At 43.0% G+C, this 22,204-nt stretch overlaps 1 long non-coding RNA gene across 1 annotated transcript; it reads right to left on the bottom strand.

Annotated features, from left to right (window-relative positions):
* Positions 1-818: 818 nt before the first annotated feature.
* Positions 819-10,431, bottom strand: LOC144587614 (uncharacterized). Its single transcript, XR_013542775.1, has 2 exons — positions 4,560-10,431; positions 819-2,666 (listed from the first exon to the last, which is right to left on the bottom strand). It is a non-coding gene; the product is annotated as an uncharacterized LOC144587614 (long non-coding RNA).
* Positions 10,432-22,204: the final 11,773 nt, after the last annotated feature.

The following is a 22,204-nucleotide window of genomic DNA, read 5'->3' as shown; positions in this document are numbered from 1 at the left end:
CAACGGGATTGATCCTACATTGATGAATAGTTTAAACTAGATGTGTGTGAAAGGCTCTGTACCCAAATATTTTCCATACAGATCCATTTCCGGTTCTCCATTAAAAAGAATTACTGTACCACAGATTGGAGGGGGTGAGGCTAGGCTGAGGTGGGGGGCCTGCACAGTGCCCTAATTGTGTGACATCTCCACTCAGAACCTGTACAACAATCATCTCTCCACAGTTGCATACACTTAGTCCAATTAGCATAGTAATAACCTAGTAAAGTTTAGTAAACCAAGCTTACTGAGGGAACAAATAGAATATTGTGAACACAAAAAGTCTAAGTAAACAGCAGTTTGACGCATGATTTTGACACTACAGTTCCTGCTGGCTGGTAGAATAGTTCAAAAGGATATACTATATACTGCCTATTCACCTCAGCCTGAGCCCTCCCTAGCACCTCAGTGCTCGGTTGGAGTGCCCAGGGGAGATCTTGGGCTTTGTCAAGTGGTTCAGCAGACCCTCCTCTTCTCCTTTGGGCTTCTGCTGCTTTCAGCTTCCTTTTTTCCTCATTCAGATTGCTGACCATCCTTCTAACCCTGCAAGTGCGAAATGGGATATGAAGGATCTCTTATGATGTTTTTCCAGCTTGGAGGTGTGATGGTAGCTTTTCACTCTGCCCTGTACTTGTACAAATACTCTGATTTATTCCATTTTTTTGTACATTTCTCTAAAGACAATGCACATGACTAGTTTACACTAGGTACCACTCCCATGATTTATTTAATGTTGTCATTCAACTAGGAAGCAGATAACTCCAAGTCTTGCGGCTGTAGCAGGGTACAGGGACCACACAAGCCCCAAGACCCACCCAGGGTATCTGCATATGTCCTAACACTACTTTAGTGTTGCATCCAAATAGGGCCAATATTTTAAGGGTGACAGACATCAGTTCCAATCCTCTGTAGCCAACTGGGAAGTGACATTGACATGAGTTTTGCCTCACACCATCTTCAGAAATCATTGAATGAGAATGAATGCTGAGAATACTGTCATAGATGATGGGAAGCCCATCATCTATGACAGTGCAGAGTGTGGAATTGTTGCTGCTTTTGCATCAATCCCAGAATCCTCAGCTACCGTGACCAATGGCTCCGACAGTTTATCTCTTTCAAATGCTATTAGGTACCTGTCCCTTGCCATAAAAACATGCCTCTTGTAATTTTCTTAAGTTAATAGAAGTTACATGCTGGATTTGTAGGCCTTATTACATTTTGATTGAAGATACCATTCTTGGTAGAGTAGTCTGGGCTTTCTCTTTCTACCGTGTTTTCCCAAAAAGAAGACAGGGTCTTATATTAATTTTTACTCCAAAAATGCATTAGGGCTTATTTTCAGGGGATGTTTTATTTTATTTTTCATGTACAACAATCTACATTTATTCAAATACAGCCATGTTATCTTCTTCTGGTTGGTGCACAATGGTGGAGGGCAGGGTTTCACTTAACTGGGTCTTATTTTCGGGGTATGGCTTATATTGCAAGCATTCTGAAAAATCTTATGGTCTTATTTTCAGGGAAACAGGGTAGGAGTAAAATGTTGGTTTGGTTCCTCAACCACCGGGGGAGGGGGGAGGAAGAAAAAATCTTGTGTGATGTTTAAATGGTAATATGTCAAAGGAATAGAATCTGGATTGTTTCTCATTTAAATCTTTTCATATGAATTTAAACGACCAAGGAACAGAAGTAACAGCCACTCCTGATGACCCACATAGCACCAGAGCTGGAAAAGTTATTTTTTAAAAAAATAGTTCATGTTATTCATCATAGTTTTTAAAATGTAATTTGTTTCTGTTACTTATTATAGTGTTTCCAAAGGCAACATACTGTGTTACTGTTACATTGATTATGTTCCATGTAAAATCTTGGCAGGATCAATAAGAAGTTAGCATAAAACTCCTATACAAATCTCTAAAAAATTAAAAGTAACTTTCAAAAGGTAACTAGAAAATATTGCTAATTGATTGCACTAATAGATTAAATGTGTTTCTGCTCATTAATGAGCATTTAACATATTATTGTGTTGTGTCCCATTGTCATGCATTAGTGTTAACAATGTTACCTGCAATTTGTTATTTTCAAGGTCTGTGTGGCATAGAGACAGAAAAAGAAGCTGCACATTAGATGTTCCACAAAAGTTCACTGTGAGAGTAAGAAAGGAAGGAAGAAAGTTCAATTAACATCAGAGTGCCTTTAACCTAGATTCATTCCTGTTGCATGCCTCTTGTTTTCTGTGAAAAGATAATGCTTAAGAAGAGGTGGGTTGTTTTTTTTTGTGGCTGTATAACCATGGGATTTCTGGCCTAACAGCAAAATTCTTCTGTCACAACTTGTAGAAAAACTGTTCCAAGTTTTTCTGGATGCAAAGAAGGAAGGAATATGTGAGGCCACTGGGAGTTTCTCTTCTCCAGCTGGAAGAGAAAGAATGCACAGCCTCTGCCATTATCCTGGCATGTTCAGCCTGCAAGGAGACACTGTGCGTGCACAGCGCATAATATCCACCCACCCACACATCTGCTCTTCCCTTGCCTTTTAGTTTCTGTAGCGGGTTTTCTGTGTGTCTCTGGCAGACTCAAAAACATGGCAGTGGAGGAACTGTAGACTTGCAGAAAGGTTTCTTCTTTCTAGGGAGGCAAAGTAGTTGGAGACTATGATAAACAATAACTGATACCATGAAGGAACTTGGTATGTTTGTCTAATCTCATGCAAAGGTTACTTGAAAGAAAGCCCCATTTAAGCAGTATGGCAGGTATAGGAATGTAGCGAATTTGCAGATGGAAATATTGTGCTTAAAATATTTTCCTTTTAGGAATTCAGAAAGAAATGCCACAGCAATTTGGAGACCGAGAGAAGGAGAAAAAGATTAAGACATTATACAGAATTTATTTTCCTGGTTGAAATGTTTGAGGGCTTCAGAGAAAGCCACGTTATTTCCAAAGTCTTTTGGATTTTCAGAGACTTCATAAACATCTAAGTAGATTCTCTGGTGCTTCTAGCCCATGACAATCTCCATATTTGCCTAGAGATTTAAGAATACACACTTCCCCTCTGTGCCTTAAAAAAAAAAAAAACACCAACCAACAACTATGTACAAGATAGTTTTCAAATGCGAACTGAACCCATCTTCTCCTCTTTCACTTCTTACTAGTGATATCCTTTCAGGCAAAGTATTTGAGGTATGGGAAGAAGATACTGTTCCTCTGGCCCCTTGCAGCCAAAGATGACTCCTCGAGGGTTAAGTCAGGGGATTTTTTTTTTATAAAGTAGAGTCAAAATGTCACCACATTTATCCTTCTTAAAAAATGTTGTGCCCTTTGCCTTCCAGAGTTGTTGGTTTTTCTGATGGAATTAATTGATTACCTCCTGCCTTTGGCTGACAAAAACATGGCCATTTTCTTGCTCTTTTCTAAGCATAGAAGCCGCAGTTAAGCAGCACAACTGTTTGAACCCAAGTGACAGCATCAGAACAGCGAATGGCATCCCTCGCCTCAATTCAAAGTGTATCATCCCCAGTGCAGACCAAGTTATTTTCACACCTGAGGCACTTAATCCTACACACATTTCTCCCTCCAAGCAGTTTTTTTTTAAAAAAAAATGCAATAACGAGGAAATAAATAAAGCATCTAACCATTTTCTGCCTTTTTCTGACATCCAGAACCAACTGCCTGGAGCAAGCCACCTCTTTCTACTTAGTGAAAGTATTCAGGCATATGGAGTATTTCGATTAAAGCCCCAGGGCAGTTCTTGTGGAAATAATGTTGCTCAGAATGAAGTTGCAGCCTCAATGGACTGCAATGTATTTAAATTCAAGATCTATTGGCTTCATGTCTTCCTTCTCTCTCTCTCTCTCTCTCTCTCCCCCCCCCCCCCCATCTCTGAGGCAAGATAATTCCCTGTGAATGAGCTAGACCATGGGTTAGTAAACATTAACATGTTTCAGACTGGCCTGCTTTACCGTGGGATTCCATAGCTTGGTTGTGTGTCAGTCCATCATCAAAGCACAAACGTCAATGGTACTATGCAATAAAAAACTTGAGATACTCTACTACTGGTGTTAAAGCACTCCACTGATTTAAGAACATGTAGAATACACCCCCGGGCTGCAATTTGGAAAGCAACTATCAAATGAAATGCTTAAGATGGGGGATGGGAGAGAGGAGAGTTTTTATGAGTTCTTCTGCAAAAAAAATTGCCTGTTTCATGTTTAGAAATTTACCTATCAATCTGCAAATGTTCTGGCACAGTTCCCTTCACTTTATACAAACAAAAGTATGAATTGACTGAACACTGTTAATGAAATCTTAAAAGCTCGTTTCAGGCCACCAGAGTTCTTTATCAGAGAATTCTTGAAATCTTTATGACCAAGTCAGTATAACATGAGCCATGACTCTAAATTAGATACAGATTTCATTATCAGTTAAGGACAATAGTAAGCATTCATGTTTCCTAGAAACAGCGATAACAGCTAAGCTCAGTCACAATCAAGTTCTTTGGAACCCAAGACTTCGTCTCCTTACCTGTCTCGTTTGAGCTGCCGTCCAGGATGCTTTTCCATGGGAGATGGATTTTCGTTAAAGACAACATGATGTTCTCAAAGGAATGTGTACAACATGGAACAGACAGAAATGAAAGTGAAAAGGAAACTATAGGGGAAATAATAATAGCCTTTGAACTGCAGAGCTGGAAGGGACCCTATGGATCATTGAGTCAAGCCCCCCTCATAGAAGCACAGTGGGGAACTGAACTCCCAGACTTTTGTGTGGCAGCCAGATACCTAAGCCACTGAGCTATCCAGCAATTACAAACAGGACTTGTAGCAAAATACTCCTGGCAAAAGTAATCCTATTCAGGGTTCCAACCAGCTATTCCTTATCTGAGGTTTCTCCATTCCATTCCTTCCCTTCCCATGATTATCTGCCCCCTCATGCCGTTCACATTTAGGCATATCTTTGGGTTTCTTTATGCTGGTCAAGACCTTGTTGTTCATAGATGGTGCCATTTTTGCTACTTGGGGAACGAAATTCAGAAGACATGACAATACTATAACTTTGCTTTCTTTGTTTATTATTTACAAGGGAAAGACTTGTGATTCAAATGCATGCAGCTTTCTGCACAGTTCTCTGCTAAATCAGCTCTGAGCCACCTAAAGAAAGGAACATTTCTTAACTGAAACCGAAAGTCATCTACATTCTTTAGAATAGTAAATTCATTGTCAGCACCTGGTAATTAACAAGATTTAAAATTAGCAACAAAAAAGTCTACTAAATTTCCAGCAACAAAAGGCATTTACAGTTTTAGCGTTAAATGTATTCTGAAAGCTAATAGGTATTGTGTATCAAGTATGCATTTTTTCCTGTGCATAATTTCTATAAAAATAAAACTTATCCAATTATTTTTATACACAGCCAATCTGGCATCTTTAGAGCTCTCATCATTAATTTCTAAATATCAGATCACCATAAAAATTTTCCCTTCATTCATTTCTGGTACTTAATTATGTGTGTTATAAAACAAACATCATATCTACCATGAAGTCCCCCCCCCCCCAAAAATAAAAAAGTTGCAAAACAAAAACAAAGTTTTCACATCAAGGGAAAAGAAGAGCGATGTTTTATACAAAACAGGAATATATTGCTACTAAAACACTAGACAGCAAAAGCATGATTAGTAAAGGATGATTGCGGTTGTTAAAATACATTTTATAGATATACATTCATTTGAATCAATCCTCATGGGTGCCATATATAGCTTATTACTCTTGGAAACAGTGCACAGAATTGGTGTGAGTAAATAAGTTGTCTTTTAAAATGATTTATAAATTCAATATATGAACATGCAGAGCATTTGAAAGGGTACTCTGCTTCTTGTGTGTGTGTGTGTGTGTGTGTGTGTGTGTGTGCGTGCGTGCGTGTGTGTGTGTGTGTGTGTGTGTGTGAGAGAGAGAGAGAGAGAGACAGAGACAGAGACAGAGACAGAGAGAGAAGTAGATCCCATCTTGCCAGTGTCCTGCCCCTCAAACACTGTATTTTGGACCTGTTTTGCCCACAGAAATAGTTGTGACTAAAATTTTCCAACCCCTGAGCTTTTTGCTGATAGCAATGAATCAGGTACACCCAAACACCCGTGTTAATAAGGGCCAAAGAGCTGTCTCGAAGTATTAGGATTATACAGTTAAAGGAAATAGTTGATCATAAATGCAGTCCCTAACTTTTGTTTTTGCTGTTTTGAGAAATTATCATTAGTGATTATGCTATCTCTATGAACAATATGAAATATTTATTTTACTTAATTATTCCTTACATTTAATTCTGAAGGAAGATCAGCCTCTGGACTCACACCGGTTGTCTGTGCAACATATACCCCAGCCATGCCAAGTAACATGAAGCAGTTAATCTGATCTCTGGAGAAGCTAATAGCTTTGGTTGGAGGAGCTTGACTAGGAGGCCTGTGAAGCCTGGAGGAACTAAATTGCCTCTAAACTGTAATTAACCTTCAGCTGCTGCAATGCCAAAACTAATCAGAAGCCAAAGGCAAAGGATGGCACTTGAGCTTTGGGGTGGAAAACAATGGCCGTGATTGTAGCCATCGCAGTTGGGCACAGCACTGAGCTATGGAAGGCAACAGAAAACCACCACATTAATGTATATCTTTGAAGCACTCTTATCATAGCTAGACAGAAATATAAAAAGTCCCTCAGTCCCCAGCAGGCTTTGGATGATCATAGGGTGCTAAGAATTTCCGGGTTGGACTAGGAGCTTGGAATATATGAAATATGCATGAGGCACAAAAAAATCACACTATACAGAAATATAAATGAGAAAGATGAACACTCATGTTCTTGGGTTAAGGGAAGTTTGTTGGCCAAGGTCCAGACTGTTATAGTTTGATTCTGAGCAGAGTACAGTATGTTTTATTTAGGCAATAATGATGTACAGCACTGTTATGGAGGAATAGCCACAGTAACAAAAGATGTGAGTGTAGACATTTACAAACTTTGTTCCATACTCATTACTTCTCCAACTATAGGCAGATGGAACAGATACCAACACCATACAGCTAGATGCCTGAACTGCTGATAAACATGAAGAAAGAAGAGAACTCAAAAGTTTTTAACAAAATATTAAAAATCAAAATGACAAATAAGCACAAATTGTTTTTTCTTACTTTGGAGGTGTATACCTTAAATTGTAAAGCAGAATGTTGGGAAAGCAGTGAGACATATGAATGAGGCCAGGAGAAGTAGGCTAAAACACACAACCCCACTTCCTCCTCTGTGTATAAAGAGGAAGACAACCCTTTGTCATGCAGCTGTAGAGCTGAAGGATCATTTAGTCCAACCCCTGGCCAAGATAGAAAAGCCATAACGAAAGCATTCTCAACAGATGACCATCCATCCTGTGTTTAAAAACTGCCAGTGGAGGAGAATCCACTCCCTTCCAAGGTATTCTGTTCCACTGCTGAAGAACTCTGTCATGATCCAGGAAGTCTTTCTTAATGTTTAAAAATCTCCTTCTAATTTGAATCCACTGGTTCAAGTTCCATTCTTTGAAGCAGCTGAGAACAACTTGACAGCCCTTTGGTCACACAGCTAGAGTCCAGACGTATGCAGTGCTACACTTGATATTCCTAAAATGCAGGTGAACAACTTGTGACCCTCCAGATATACAGGTACTAGAAAGCCCTCACCATTGTCTATATTGGTTACAGCCAGTAGGACCAGGTCTAAACCAGCTGCTTAGATTCTTCCAGAGTAAAGTTCTACCATTTCTGGTGCCCTGGGACAGCTGAATAGACCTGGGAAACCAATAACATTTCAGATTTATTGGATTCTACCTCTTCCCAGATCAATCAGAATGGCTAACTGTAAGTAATTATGAGAGTGGTGGTTGAAAAGCTTCTGAAACGCTACCAGTACCCCAACAGTATTTTAAGGAACAAGATACCTGGCTTTGAAGGTGGGACCTATTTTTGAGGTCAATGTGGTTTTATGGGATTCACATACACCAATTGCCTTCTCAAGATTCTTTGGGACCCCGTGATTCTTGATTATAAGACTTGTGTATGGGCAGGGGCAGAATAATGGAACCAGTCTAACTGCTGGAGTTTATTCTAACTGTCAGGCCTTGGAAATAATTTGTTGTAAATAAATAATTAATTCCTTTCCCCACAGCTATGTTAATTTGCACTGCCTTGCAATTGTAATTTGCTGGCTGAAATCCTGTTTACAGTGTAAGCTCAAGCATAACTTTCTGTCCAGTCCTTTCTGGTAAATGGAACTGCGGCTGCGCAATTCTTGGGGCACACGTGGCCATGCACCAAGCTAGCATGTGCCAAGAGAAGCAACACACCAAGCCGACATGTGTGAATTGTAACAAGGGTGCTTTGTTTACCAGGGAGGAACAGATGGAAAGTTACGCTTGAGGTTACACTATGAGCAGGATTTCAGCCAGTAAGAGAGAACATCATCCCTTTTGGCAGTGCAACTGTAACATATCAGTTACCTCTATAGATACATGGCTGTAGCCTCACTAGACGGTGGAAGAGGAAAATCATGTAATTTATATATATAGTGGCTTGTGCTGTGCCACATGCTTCATAGTGAGTGTCAGAGCAAACAGGAAGAGAGTGCCTTTTGCACTTCCGACTATTAGTTTATAGCATGAAGAATTTTTTTAAAAAATTAATTAGTTACTTTTGACAAAAAGGGAAAGTCATTTTTCAAAATATAACTTCGATGCTCCTTGAGGCTTTTTAACTTTAAAAAAAAATAACTATCCAAGCTCTAATAATTGCTCTGACAGAACAGTCAAGTATCTTCTGCTTGTGAAGATTCTCTTTACCAGCATTTTAAGCAAACAAGCCAAGATTCCTTCTAGACTGAGTGATCCGTGTCTTCTCTTTCTCCATATTCTCCCACGTCCCTTCTTTGGGGATGAACTCAGGTAGTTGCCAATATAGATGGAAGCAGTCTATAGTTTCTAAAGGAGAGACACATAATGAATAGGGCCAGCAAGCCAAATGGGAGCTCTGGGAGAACTGTGGGTGGGTGCTAGAGTGTTTACCTATGCTCAACCTGAGTATTTTAGATAAATACAAATATTGCAGAAGACCAGTAAGTCTCCAATGATCTCACTCCAAGTACTCTCAACATGGGTAATCCTGCACCTCTAGAGTATTCACTTCTTTGAAAATCAAGGCACCCTTAACAGGAATTGTTATGGAAATAGCAAAAGTGATTTTGGATTGGTTTGGCCTCTGAATGAATGAATGAATGAATGAATTTAGCCATTAATTAATGGCTTACCTTCCTAAAGAAGGAAAATACTGGGACATGGTGACAACCTAGTCTTTGGTTCATTCTGGAGCTTGAAGCAACCTATGTTGCCTGGTAAGAGGGAACAAACAAGGAAGTGACAGCTCAGAAGCAAAGAAGAGAGAGCTCCTCCAGAACCAAATCTCACACTGAACTGAATGAACTCTCTGTCCTCCAGACTCCTCCTTTTATACACCCCTCTTCTCTCCTGCTCCCGCCTTCTGTCCTCCTCATTGGCTCTCCTGCCAAGGTTCCATTGTGACAGGCAGGTGCTGACTGGGGTACCCGCTACACACCTCAATTATCCTAATTTCTTGAATTTTATGCTACTTTGATTGGGTCAAAGTTACTGTGAGCTTCACAGCTGACTGTGCAGTTTGAATGTGGATTCCAAAGAATCTCACCTGGTGGCTACCTCATTTCTGCAGTGCCACCTGAACATCATTTCAGTAAAGGCCAAAGCTGCTTCAAGGGACAAGGAAGGAGAAATGGCTGTGAGGAGAAAATCAAACAGATACAGATAGCTGACTTTATATCTGTAAGGAACAGCAACCCGTGACTATAGCATAAAAAGAAAATACTATTTGTCTAGCAAAGTGTTCCTGGAATCACATACTGTATATATGCATAAATTGTGTGGTATGGGCAAATATAGAATGCGGCAAGGAACTGTTTCGGCTCATCAGCAATCTTATTGTTAACAGTTCATTGAATTTTTTCCCATGATACCAGGAAATTGTCTAGAGCTTAGTAATAATAGAAGCCATGGCTAGTGCACCTCCCGATTTGTAATATAGCCTCAGATATAATGCAAGAGAAAAAGAAATGGCATAAAGAAAGGCATGGAGTGTTACATTTTCTTTGCATTACCTATTACTAGATCAGGGGTTGATTTAGTTGAATGTGACATTCTCCCCACATCTTTGCTGTATCTGTTGCTGACGTTTTACCCAGCCCAGGAAAGGAAGGAGGTGCCTCCACACTCTTTCCCCCATGCTACCAGTACTCGTTGCTATTTTTAAAAACACCTGGCTCCAAGGGGTCCTCTCAGAGTGATGGTATGTGGAAGAGATGTAAAAAAAAATTGCCCATGTCTGATTTTAGGTGACTCCCAAAGACATCCCTCTCATTTGCTTTGAGTTCAAGGGGACCTCTTTGAGCCAGACAAGTTTTTTTTTAAAGGCCTAAGTTAAGGTGGTTGCCACACCACCCTTTCTTTCTCTGGCAATGATGTTGTGGATAGCATGTGACCAAATAAACCATCACCCCCAAAGGAGCTGTGAGATGTAGAGGGCTAATAGAGAGCACACGCCTGTAGCAGGAGCAGCAGCCAGAGGGAGAGGAGAATTTGCCACACTCAGCATTCTGCTTCCTGAGGCAATGTACATGTCAGTAGGTCAGTCAGATAGTCATTGAGACAATCCAAATGACAGGGCCAGCTTTGGAGGCAGTCAAAAAACATGAAACCGCAAGCAGTTCTTGCTGGGCCATACATCTAACATTCTAGGTATCTACCAATTTGGAGACACAGAGGGCTAATCTGGTACTGTTGGCTGGTATAATACTCCCAAACTAGGTGCCTTCCCTCAGCATGAGGAATTTGTTGTGGAATGAGGTTGCCACACCACTCGTCTGCACTTCCAGATTACTAGTCTTTGTTTTGCTCCCTGAACATTAGCCTCCTTGTGTGCAACATACTTAAGGTCTCAATATCCTTGGGTCTCAGTATATGATCCACAATTAGGATTACAAGCACCACAGCAACTAAGAGGGAAACTGTGTCTACAGTCCAAACTGAGACACAAGGATTGGTGTGAATCCAGTGAGAGAATTAGGGATATGTTTTTCTCCTCAAAAGGGCTCACACACTGTATTTCTATATATTTCCTCTCACTCTTAATGGGACTTGCTCTGAATGTTTATAGCTATTGGCTGAAATCCTGTTGCATAGCTGTCCATGTATAACATTGATGATGCCAGCAGCAGCAAATTGCCACTGAATAAAGACTTCCTTTGGGGATTTCAGGATGGGTGCAACTTCATTGCTTTGTATAAAAGTTGTGTGCACCCTGAAATCACCTTTAGGGAGCAGCAGTTTGCCACTTATGCTCTTTCACTGCTGAGCATGCAGAGCTTCACAATAAGATTTCAGCCTGTGTGTGTTAAAGGTCTTAGTTGTATACATTGATTATTCCTCCTCAACCTAGATTGCCCACAACCCTCAATGCATCAGCATTTTCATGGAGTCAGAAGACTAAGTTCACTTAGTGCAAGTTTAAGAAAATTGTGGTGGTTGAGGCTTAAACAGACTTCGTTAGCCAGCCTGTTCCAATCAAGTGGTACTAGAAGTTTTGTCATTTCAAACATTACATACTCCAGCATATCTACAGAGCATAAAATTGTGGAAGGCTGCCTTGACATTATCTTTACACATCATGGTACACATAGTCCCAAAACCTGTTGTATAAGTTACACCTGCATCAGGGTGATGATACCACCGGCAGGGTGGAAATCTCAATAATTAAAGAGTTCCTACTTCTGTCCCATGGCTCTCACAACTCGCTCACAATATAACTGACTATATATCAATCAGACAAGCTGTGGGACAGAAGTAGAATATTTTAATTACCTAAAATCTCCCCTTGCTGGTGGCATAATCACCCTTGTACAAGCCTAACTTAGGAAGCAGCATTTTGGCCAGTGTGTACTATAGATATCTTATATCAGGGGTCTCAAACATGTGGCCCGTGGGCCATTTGTGGCCACCAGATGATAGTTTGTGGCCCCCGCCTTGCCTGCCCCCCCCGAAGTGCCCACGCCTTCTTCCACCCTCCATCTGGAACTGCAGCCTGCCATCCAGCCCGACTGTCTGCCGGCTGGCAGGCTACAGTTCTGGATGGAGGGTGCAAGAGAAGCTCTCTTGGGGGAGAGCCAGCAAGTGAGGTGTGCTGCTGGCCCTTTTCCCCAAGTGCCCGAGCCACGATCGAGCGATGCCTGAGAGCGGAGCTCACTGCCGGCCCATCCTTGAAGAGCGCCTCCAAGCCGCCAACAGCAGCTGCCACTGCCACTGCCTCTTCCAGGGAAGCAGCTCTCTGGCTCTCTTTCTCTCTCGGCACCCCCACCACCAGCCTGGCCAGTGGCCGCCTCAGCACCCAGCGGTGCTTCCTCCTCCTCCTCCTCCTCCTCATCCTGCTTCAGCCGCCTCGGCTCTGGAGGCTGCCTGAGCTCAGCTCGCAAAGTTTGCTCCTCTGTCATGGTGGGGGTAGCTGCTGTTGAGTGTGCCTTTTTTTGAGGTGGCCCTCAGAGGAAGGTTGCTGGACCTCCGTGTGTGTGTGTTTGTGTGTGTGCATGCGCACGTGCACCTGTGGGGCCCCCCGCCCCGTTCTGTTTAATTTTGTAGGTACCAGGCAAGGTGAATTCTGTGAGGGTTTTTTGTTTTAAAAATTATGTCGTGCCCTCTCCCCTGGCTAGGCGGTCGTCAGCGCTCCCTCCCTTCTCCGCTTCTTTGTCCTGCTGCTGCTGCTGCTGGTGGTAGTGAAGGAGCCGGACGGGGTCGTGGCCGGCAACGAGGGCTCGTGCGCCCCTCCTCCTCCTCCCCAGAGCCCCAGACGGGCTAAGGAAACTCCTTGGCAGCTTCCTCGGGCTCTTGCTCCACTTGGCGGAAAATCTGATGCGGCCCAGCCTCACCCAGCCTCTGCCTCCAGCGGCCCCCAGGTAAATTGAGTTTGAGACCTCTGCCTTATATTGTTGGCTGTTACTTTACAGAGCAGTGAGAAGTTTCAAATAAACTTTGCCATAACCTATGTGATTTTATCTGGAAAGTTATTCAAAATGATATAATAATAGTAAATAATGGTATTTTAAGCCTCACTTGGAAATGGAACACTGTATCTTAATGATATTCATGTATGTTTAGGTTCTTGTTTGCATCACTTCCATAGTATAGCTCCCATTTATTCTGGATGAGCCTGGTGATCATTTTCAGGATTTTACGCTCTCCAAGCAGCTGCTTTTCTTTCAACTGATTAGCCAATGAGCTTTCATTAAGACAGAAAAAGAAACAAAGTCAGCCAGCTGATTTGAAGAAGTAGAACATCACTTTGTTTTTCACTCTTGATTGCATGCTTGTCAAAACATGCAGAAGAACCCCCTATTAGTAGAATCGGGCTCCTCTTCAGCACCTTCAGGCATACTAAAGCCCATTGATTTAAGTGGGCTTTAAGTATTCCTGTGCAAAATGATGATCTCAGAGTTTCAGTTCTACTCATAATGGGATTATTATTACCTTGTCTTTATAAAGAGAAGGATTAAGAACAAATGTAAACCATTTTTGTTTCAGACTATTTTAATCTAATGGCTTCCGCCAAATAATCCTAGGAATTATCATTTGATGAGCATGTCTAACATTCTCTGTTACAAATCCACAGGGGGCCCTGGACTAAGAGAGTAACTATTATTAGTTTTAAGTCTGTGGTTCAGTTATGTCCCTGACTGTGAGGACTCCTAGCTGACATTAGTGCGTAAACAAGAAGGCCACAGCAACAACATTTGCAAAGCATCCAGTAATATTTGGAGAAGATCCTGCCAGGTTGCATTTTCAGAATATGGGAAGATTAAGGCAGTCCTCCAAGGGTTCATAATAGATTAGCAAGGCAGAGGAACCTGTTTGTCCATGTGTAACTCACTGATATCCCAATATGTGTTAGAAACTGATGAGTGGGCAGATTCAGTCTGTGGAGACAGTGGAACCTCTACCTATCACCATCCGAAATCAGCCAGAGTTAAATGAACAATGAAAGAAAAGGACATGTAATGACAATTAACAACTAGATTGTTAATTTTAAATGAATACTGTACATTCCATATATTTTATATACATTTAACAAATAAAGGGGGAAATGTTTTTTCATATGAATAAGAAACATTGTTGGCATGCAGTCTGATGCATATTCATTCATTGTGACAACAGAAATTCTTCTAAATTGTCTTTACACAAAGAGCACTAGAACATAACAAATGTGTCCAGATAGCTCACAGTCTATCAGCCTGGATCTTCAGTTTGGCTCCCAAGAAGCGAGATCCTGCTCTTTTTTTTGTCCAACAAATGTTTAAAAGCAGGTCTACCAATTAATAAAAACATATTTGGGATGTTGTGCTTCTGTATCCATGCTTCAGAATGCCAGGAAATGGCTCAATGTTGCTGCACAATAACATATCTCCATTGCCAGCTGGAAAAAATATGCCAAACTTAACATAGCAAAGGGCAGCCTGGATGTGGGCAACATCAATGTTAGCAGTCAAGGTGGCTATGCTCTTGTGCTCACGACCATTCACAAAGTGGCTCTAAGCAAGGGAAAATCCCAGAAGCTGGCTCCCTTTTTCATCAGTTAACCATTTCTTACCTAAACACAAAGCAACTGTTGTTTGACAAGTGTGAAGGGTAGTGAGCAGAAGTTTCAAAGTTTTTTTTTTTTTTTGGTTTGGGCTGCCCCTATTTTTAGAATTGCCTTGTAGAATGTTCATTTGCTCTGCTCGCACAAAAATGTCACTTCTGCAGATGTTCTCCTCTTTTAGGCCAGACAGAGCTGAGGTTGTGGGGAGGCCCATCCTAGGAGGTTATCTGTGGTGCAAGCTCCCACATCTAATTTGGAGAAGGGAGAAGGCAGGCATCCTGGATCATATGATGCTAAGACAGTAGTGATGCCAGCATGTATTGATGTATTAGTTAGGGTTACATACTAAGGAGGGCTTATTCAAAAGAAAAATACTCAGACTCTTCTAAGTTTTTATATGAATTCAGACATGTATTCCCAAGACCCCTAGACCCCCAAACAGCACAATCCTAATATGTGTGTGTGTGTGTTCATGTGTGTGACCTGAACCTGCAACTGAGTACCTTGAAAATGATTATCATCAAAGAAAGGGAGTACTTTAACAGAAGTACTACCTGATCAGTGAAATAAATTGAGAATACCACAGTATGGATTGTCTTGACCTTTCATTCCAGCACTTAAGGATGCTTTCTAGTTCCTTCATCACTGTGCTTCTGAGTCTCAGTCTTTCAGTTGTTGGAGTTACATATAACTATAAGCATGTCTTGTTTTGGTGCATTGTCATTTCCTCCTGGAGGCTTACATAAAAGCTTTCAATTTCTTCTCCAGCCGCTGTAATTGGAGCAGATGATGGTTATGTTCATAGGTTTTCTTAGAAATCTCATTGATATTAACCAAAATCCTGCTACTTAGTGTAGTAAATCATGTTAGAGTAAGCCCAATGAATCAATGGGATGTTGTGAGTCCATAAGTTACATTGATTTAAATGGACCTATTCTTTTATGTGTTAAAGTAAATTGTTAAAGTAAAGTAAGTAGATTAGGCCTATTTGAATCAATAGACTTTATAGAGGAGCTGATGCACCATATCCCCATTGATTCAATAGATGTACTCTAATTTGATTTGATAAAAAGCAACAGGATTTTGGCTATTATTTGGACAAACTATAACTCCTAACTACCTCAGTACTAGGATTATTCTGTTTTTTTTTTCTTGTTTCCAGAGTAAAACATTTTGTAGTTGCCTGACTGAAAATGTCTTCTTCCAGTTCACTTGAGTTCACTCATAGCACATACTGCAATGTTTAAATGCTCCATTTATTGCTTTACAGTTTCAAGTTTGCCTTGATTCATATGCCTCGTGTTCCATGTTCCAACTGTATGTGTCCTGCCGCTTCGAACTTTCCTTTCACCTTTTTTTCCTTTCCTTTCCTTTCATGACATCTACTGGCTGTGTACGTCAGCCAGTAGATGTCATTTCAACTGTAATCTAGTTGTTTCATTAATGATAGCACTATTTGTACTGGCCCTTTACCCTTCCTGAATAAATGGTTGAGTGCTTTCCAATCTGTGAATGTTGTCTTCCAACGTTATTGTTCAATTCGGTTGTCATTCAAGTTTCAACCAAAGAAAGATTCAACAGTGGTTTACCATTGCCACCTTCTGCGCAGTATTGACAAAAGTTAGCTTGAATTGACACTGCTGTTGTCTATGAAAGATCATCCACCAATATCATCTTCCACTGCTGATGCTGCCTAGTAGCTGCCCTCCAGGAGTTTCCTCACTCCCATCACCGTAGGAACTATCCATTCTCTTCTGCTGATGTGACCATTGAAGAGTGTGGATGCATCATAATTAGGGCTGGGGCTATTCGTATACGAATACCCCCCCACAGGTGCAGATAATGATGGTCCGCCCCCCTCGGACCAGACTGACCACTCACCATCCCGCCATGGCTGTGGGCTCTGCGCTCCCTTCCTATCGCTCTGGAGCTTGCGGTGGATTAGCCACTCCTGGCAGAAGGCGGGATGACGAGCCTCTCTGCCAGGTCAAAGAGTGGCTAATCCACCGCGAGCTCCGGAGTGATAAGACGGGAGTGAGGAGCCCATGGCAGCGGCAGAATCATGTATGGCTGGTTGTTTTCTGCACCTGTGGGGGATATTCATATAAGAATACGAATACCCCCATCTCTAATCATAACATCTGATGTGAATGTTTTGACTTTTTCACTTTTGGTGATCCTGGTAGGAGTCCGGTGTCATAATGGAGGCTTCCTGCCTGGTGGCTTTGCTCTTGGCTTCTCTGACACACTCAAACACTTTCACTCAGCTTGTCGTCATTTAGTCGTTCAGTCATGTCCAACTCTTCGTGACCCCATGGACCAGAGCACGCCAGGCCCTCCTATCCTCCATTGCCTCCCGGAGTTGTGTCAAATTCATGTTGGTTGCTTCGATGACACTGTCCAACCATCTCATCCTCTGTCGTCCCCTTCTCCTCTTGCCTTCACACTTTCCCAGCATCAGGATCTTTTCCAAGGAGTCTTCTCTTCTCATGAGATGGCCAAAGTATTGGAGCCTCAGCTTCAGGATCTGTCCTTCCAGTGAACACTCGGGGGTGATTTCCTTTAGAATGGATAGATTTGTTCTTGTTACATAACAGCACTGATGTTACCTGTCTGTCATGGGTTTGGAGGGAAAGTTCCATCCTATGGGGAGTGGAAGGCGGGACATCAGGAGGAGGGGCTGTACTGTATAAATATGTGATGCCTGTGTGGTGAAGAGGAGATGCTGAGACAGACTGTGAGACACTGGGTTGGGACGAAGCAGCAGCTGGGGAAGAAGAAGCTGTTGTGGGAGTCTGGGTGTCTGACAGGGTACTACTGTGGGTCAGAGTACCACCCTGATAGGTTCAGGGGTCTGTTGGTTAGCCAGAACTGATGGGTTCAGGGTCTGTGCTTTAAGTTAAAGGTTCTAGGTGAACCAAACTGTATGCTTGTGTGGGTGAGAATAAGCCACGTTACTTTATTTTATTCACCTGATTGTTTTATTTACCCTGTTTGTATTTAAAATAAACCTTATTCTTTTATTGTTTAAAAATCCATCCCTGGTCTGTGTGACTTATTATAGGGAATGGTTGGTGGCAGCTTAGTGTAACTGTGTGACATATCCCAGTAGGTCTGGGTTTGTCACATTGATTGGTGTCCAGCGTGTGGGATACGACTGGTCCAGTTGTCCAGCGGTCCAGCAAAGCCTTGGCAAGTGTGCCCAGAGCAAGGGGGGTCTAGTCAGGGACAGTCTGAGGCGCGTAGGTAATCTTCTAGGTGTACCTCACGGGGAGGTGCACTAGTAGAAGAACGTGCCAACTGGGGAGACTTAGATTAAGGTGCTCTGAGGCAGCCTGATTTTGGCGGGAAAACGCTGAGGCAAAACTGCGTAGCAACAGTGAGCTAGCTTGCCAGCTGAGAGGCCCAGCAGAGGGGGGTAGGCTCTGACTCGATACTGTTGCAAATTTAGTGCTGAAGAACAGCAGCAATCTCTAGGAGAGCTGGTTCTGAGGCAAGAAGGAAAAAAGTGGTCGTTTTATTTTGAGGCTTGACTTTTTAAAGCAGCCTGTTCTGAGGGGGGTTATGCCCTTGACTCGAAGCCAAGTAGCAGACATGAGTGAAGTGAAAGACCCCCAGATTGACCAAGGTTCTGAGGATGAATTTGGCTCAGTGCAGGGTGACAGCACAGGAGAGCAGGACCCAGAACTCAGGAAAATACTCCTAGCCCAACAGCATGAACTGAGGGTGAGGGAAATGGAGGAAAGGTTAGAGAGAGCGAGAATGGAGAGGGAAGAAAGAATGGAGAGAGAGAGAATGGCGTTTGAATTAAGAAAACTGGAACTGATGAACCAGAACAATAATAATAATAGGGATTCTGAGGGAGGCCAACTGTCTAAGGCTGACCTGAAGAAATTCCCTGTGTACCACAAGGGAGATTGTCCTGAGGTGTTCTTTTCCTTAGTGGAAAGAGCGTTTGTGGACTTCTCAGTGAGGGAAACTGAGAAGATGACCATCATGCGATCTTTAATCAGTGGTAGCCTGGCTGAGGTTTATGCCGAGATGCCTGAGGAATTGATGAAAGATTTTGCAGAGTTTAAAAAACTGGTGTTTGCAAGACATGGGATAAATGCAGAGCAGCTGAGACAAAGGTTCAGGTCCCTCACTAAAAAACCAGAACAGACTTTTACCCAAGTGGGGGCCCAATTGGTGAGGCTGCTTGAGAAATGGCTATCGCAGGAGGGAATAGAGACCTATGAGCAGCTTAAAGACTTGATAGCCCTGGAACAGTTCTATTCAGTCCTGCAGGGGGAATTGAAATTCCAGGTGAGGGAAAGGAAACCGAAATCTGTGGCAGCAGCCGCAGAGATCGCAGATTTTATCTCCCAAATAAGAAAGCCCTTGGGTGAGGGGAAATCTGTAGGTAAACCCAAAGAAACCTACAGCAAGTACTCTCAGGGACCAGGGAAAAGCCAGCAAGGGGGAGGGGCCCATGGTGAAGGGAAGCCCTCAGACATGAAACAAAGACCTCAGATTTTGGAGGGAAAACCAAAACAAGATGAGAGAGAATCAAAATACACCAGAAAATGCTATTTCTGTCAGGGAAAGGGTCATCTAATCTCAGAGTGTGAGAAATTAAAGCAGCTAAAAGGAATGGTGCCTCAGAATTCTAGTGGGACCAAGCCAAAAGCTGTGTTCTGTGTCCAGAAAGAGCAAGGCTCAGTGTCACAGAGGGAGCCTGTTGCCATGACTACTCAGTCTGGAACAGCTACCTCTGCTGATCAGGCTGAGGAAAATGGTCCTCTTATAGAGGTAAAGCGCTGCTTGCTGGTGAAAACAGATTCTCAGTTGTTTGAGACAGCAGGGGTGGACGTAGGAATACTTGACCGTCAGTATAGGGGGCTGCGGGACACTTGTTCCCAGGTAACCCTATGCCATCCAGATATTATTCCTAGGGAGTTTATAATCCCAAATGAGAGCATGAAGGTAGCAGGGATTGAGGGGCAGGTAATCTCTCTGCCAGTAGCAGAGGTACCTGTCAACTTTCAAGGCTGGAGGGGAGTTTGGCGGCTAGCGATTTCATCTACTCTGCCAGCAGCCGTGCTCGTGGGAAATGACCTGGCTGAACATGTGAAAAGGGTGCTAGTGATTACACGCTCACAAGCCACCACAGAGACAGTTCAGGGGGGTAATGATGAGCCAGAGACGGAAGCAGAGGGGAGTTCAGAAGCTGTGGTGGAAACCTTAACCACAGACAGCAGATTTGGACAGGAGCAAAAGGCAGACGCCACTCTCCAAAAGTGTTTTGAACAGGTGACTGACGCGCAACTAACACCTGAAACCCCAGTGAGATTTCTGGAGAAAAAGGGGATTTTATATAGAGAGACCTTGAGGAACATCTCAAAAGGGGGAGATGGGATCAGAAGTCAGCTGGTGGTACCTGAAAAGTATCGCCCCATGATCTCAAAAAGGGGTCACTCTGACATGGGTGCTGCACACTTAGGGGTGAAAGGGCCCCTTGATTTGATCAAACAAATTTGGGAGCAGATCACCCAGGATGACCCACAAGACGTTGTGACTTACATAGACACCTTGATGAATGACCTAAAAAGAAATCTAGAGCTGGCAGCAGAAAACCTGCAAGCGCAGAAGGTCAAACAGAAAACATGGTATGACCGCAAAGCTAGAGAGAGGCACTTTGACCCAGGGGAGGAGGTGCTTTGGCTTAGGCCCTGCAGAGAGAATAAGCTGCAGCTCAAATGGGCAGGACCATATAGGGTCATTTCCAAGATGTCAGATCTGAACTACCTAATAGAGCAGGAGGAGAACCAAGCAAGGAGGGTGGTTCATGGGAATGCCCTAAAACCCTACTACAGAGGGGAACAGAGGGTTCTATTTGCTATAAAAGCAGCTGAGAGTGAGGAAGCTGAATTACCCTTCTGGGAGGGTAGAGGGGAAGTAAAATACAACCCAGAGGAGGTAAAGATCAGTCCTGCACTCACCCAAGACCAGCAGCAAGAACTAAAAATGCTGCTTAGTAAATATCAGCAGGTGTTTTCCAACAAGCCGGGGATAGTGAAGGGAGTGATGCATCGGATCCACACAGGGGATGCACCCCCGCAGGCAGTATCCCCATACCGAGTAACGGGACCCTATAGGGACAAGGTGCGGAAGGAGCTGGACGAGATGCTGAGGGAGAACATAATCGTCCCCTCTTCTAGTCCTTGGTCCTCTCCGATAGTCCTTGTGGACAAGCCTGATGGGAGCATTAGGTTTTGTGTTGATTACAGGAGATTAAACCGTGTAACCACTCCTGATGCCTACCCAATGCCCAGGCTAGACAACCTGATTGAAACCATAGGGGGTTGTCGGTTCATCTCATCATTGGACCTGGTAAAGGGATATTGGCAATTAAGAATTGATCCCAGGGATCAAGAAAAGACTGCCTTTTGCAGCCCTTTTGGTCTCTATGAGTTTCGAGTCCTGAGCTTTGGTCTCAGAAATGCACCAGCCACATTCCAAAGGCTGATGGACCAGACCTTGGCAGGGCTCAGTGACTTTACAGTGGCCTACATTGACGACATAGGGATCTTCAGTAATACCTGGGAAGATCACCTGATACACCTGGAGTTAGTGCTGCAGAGGTTAAGTGCAGCAGGGCTAACAGTAAAGGCCAGCAAGTGTCAGCTGGGTAGCCCAGAAATAAAATACTTAGGTCACATGGTAGGGGGAGGAATGATAAAACCCCTGGAGGCCAAAATAGAAGCTGTTCGAGATTGGCCTAGACCCACCACCAAGAGAAAAGTCAAATCATTTCTTGGGTTGGTGGGCTACTACAGAAAGTTCATCCCGAGGTTTAGCGAGATTGCGGCTCCGCTGACCGATCTGACGAGGAAGAAGGCTGATGACCGCATCCCGTGGACCAGCGACTGTGAGGCGGCGTTCCAGAGGTTGAAGGAGGCGTTAATCAACTATCCTGTCCTGCGTGCTCCAGACTTCGACCGGGAGTTTATCATCTACACCGATGCGTCTAACAGCGGGGTAGGAGCAGTTCTGTGCCAAGAGGATGAGAATGGTGACCAGCATCCAGTGTCCTACCTGAGTAGGAAACTTCAAAAAGGTGAGAGACATTTGGCAACCGTGGAGAAGGAGTGTTTGGCCATAGTCTACGCGATCCAGAAGGCCAAGCCTTACATCTGGGGAGGACATTTTATTCTGTGTACTGACCATTCACCATTGCAATGGTTGGGGACAATGAAAACCCACAATAGCAAGCTTATGAGGTGGGCTTTGAACTTACAGGACTATGACTTTGAAGTGAAGGTGGTCAGAGGGTCAGTGAACTGTGTTGCTGACGCCTTATCAAGAAGACCTGAAGACTGAAGACGGCGAAAGAACATGGACTATATGTATATAATGAGAACAAAAAGTTAAAATGTACCTGGTTTTAAATTGGTTTGTATTAATAAAGGTAAAT

This window comes from Pogona vitticeps, chromosome 1 (assembly GCF_051106095.1).
Source record: "Pogona vitticeps strain Pit_001003342236 chromosome 1, PviZW2.1, whole genome shotgun sequence".
Taxonomy (NCBI): Eukaryota; Metazoa; Chordata; class Lepidosauria; order Squamata; family Agamidae; genus Pogona; species Pogona vitticeps.
The sequence above is the reverse complement of the archived record's forward strand: the minus strand, read 5'-3'. Positions and strand labels throughout refer to the sequence as shown.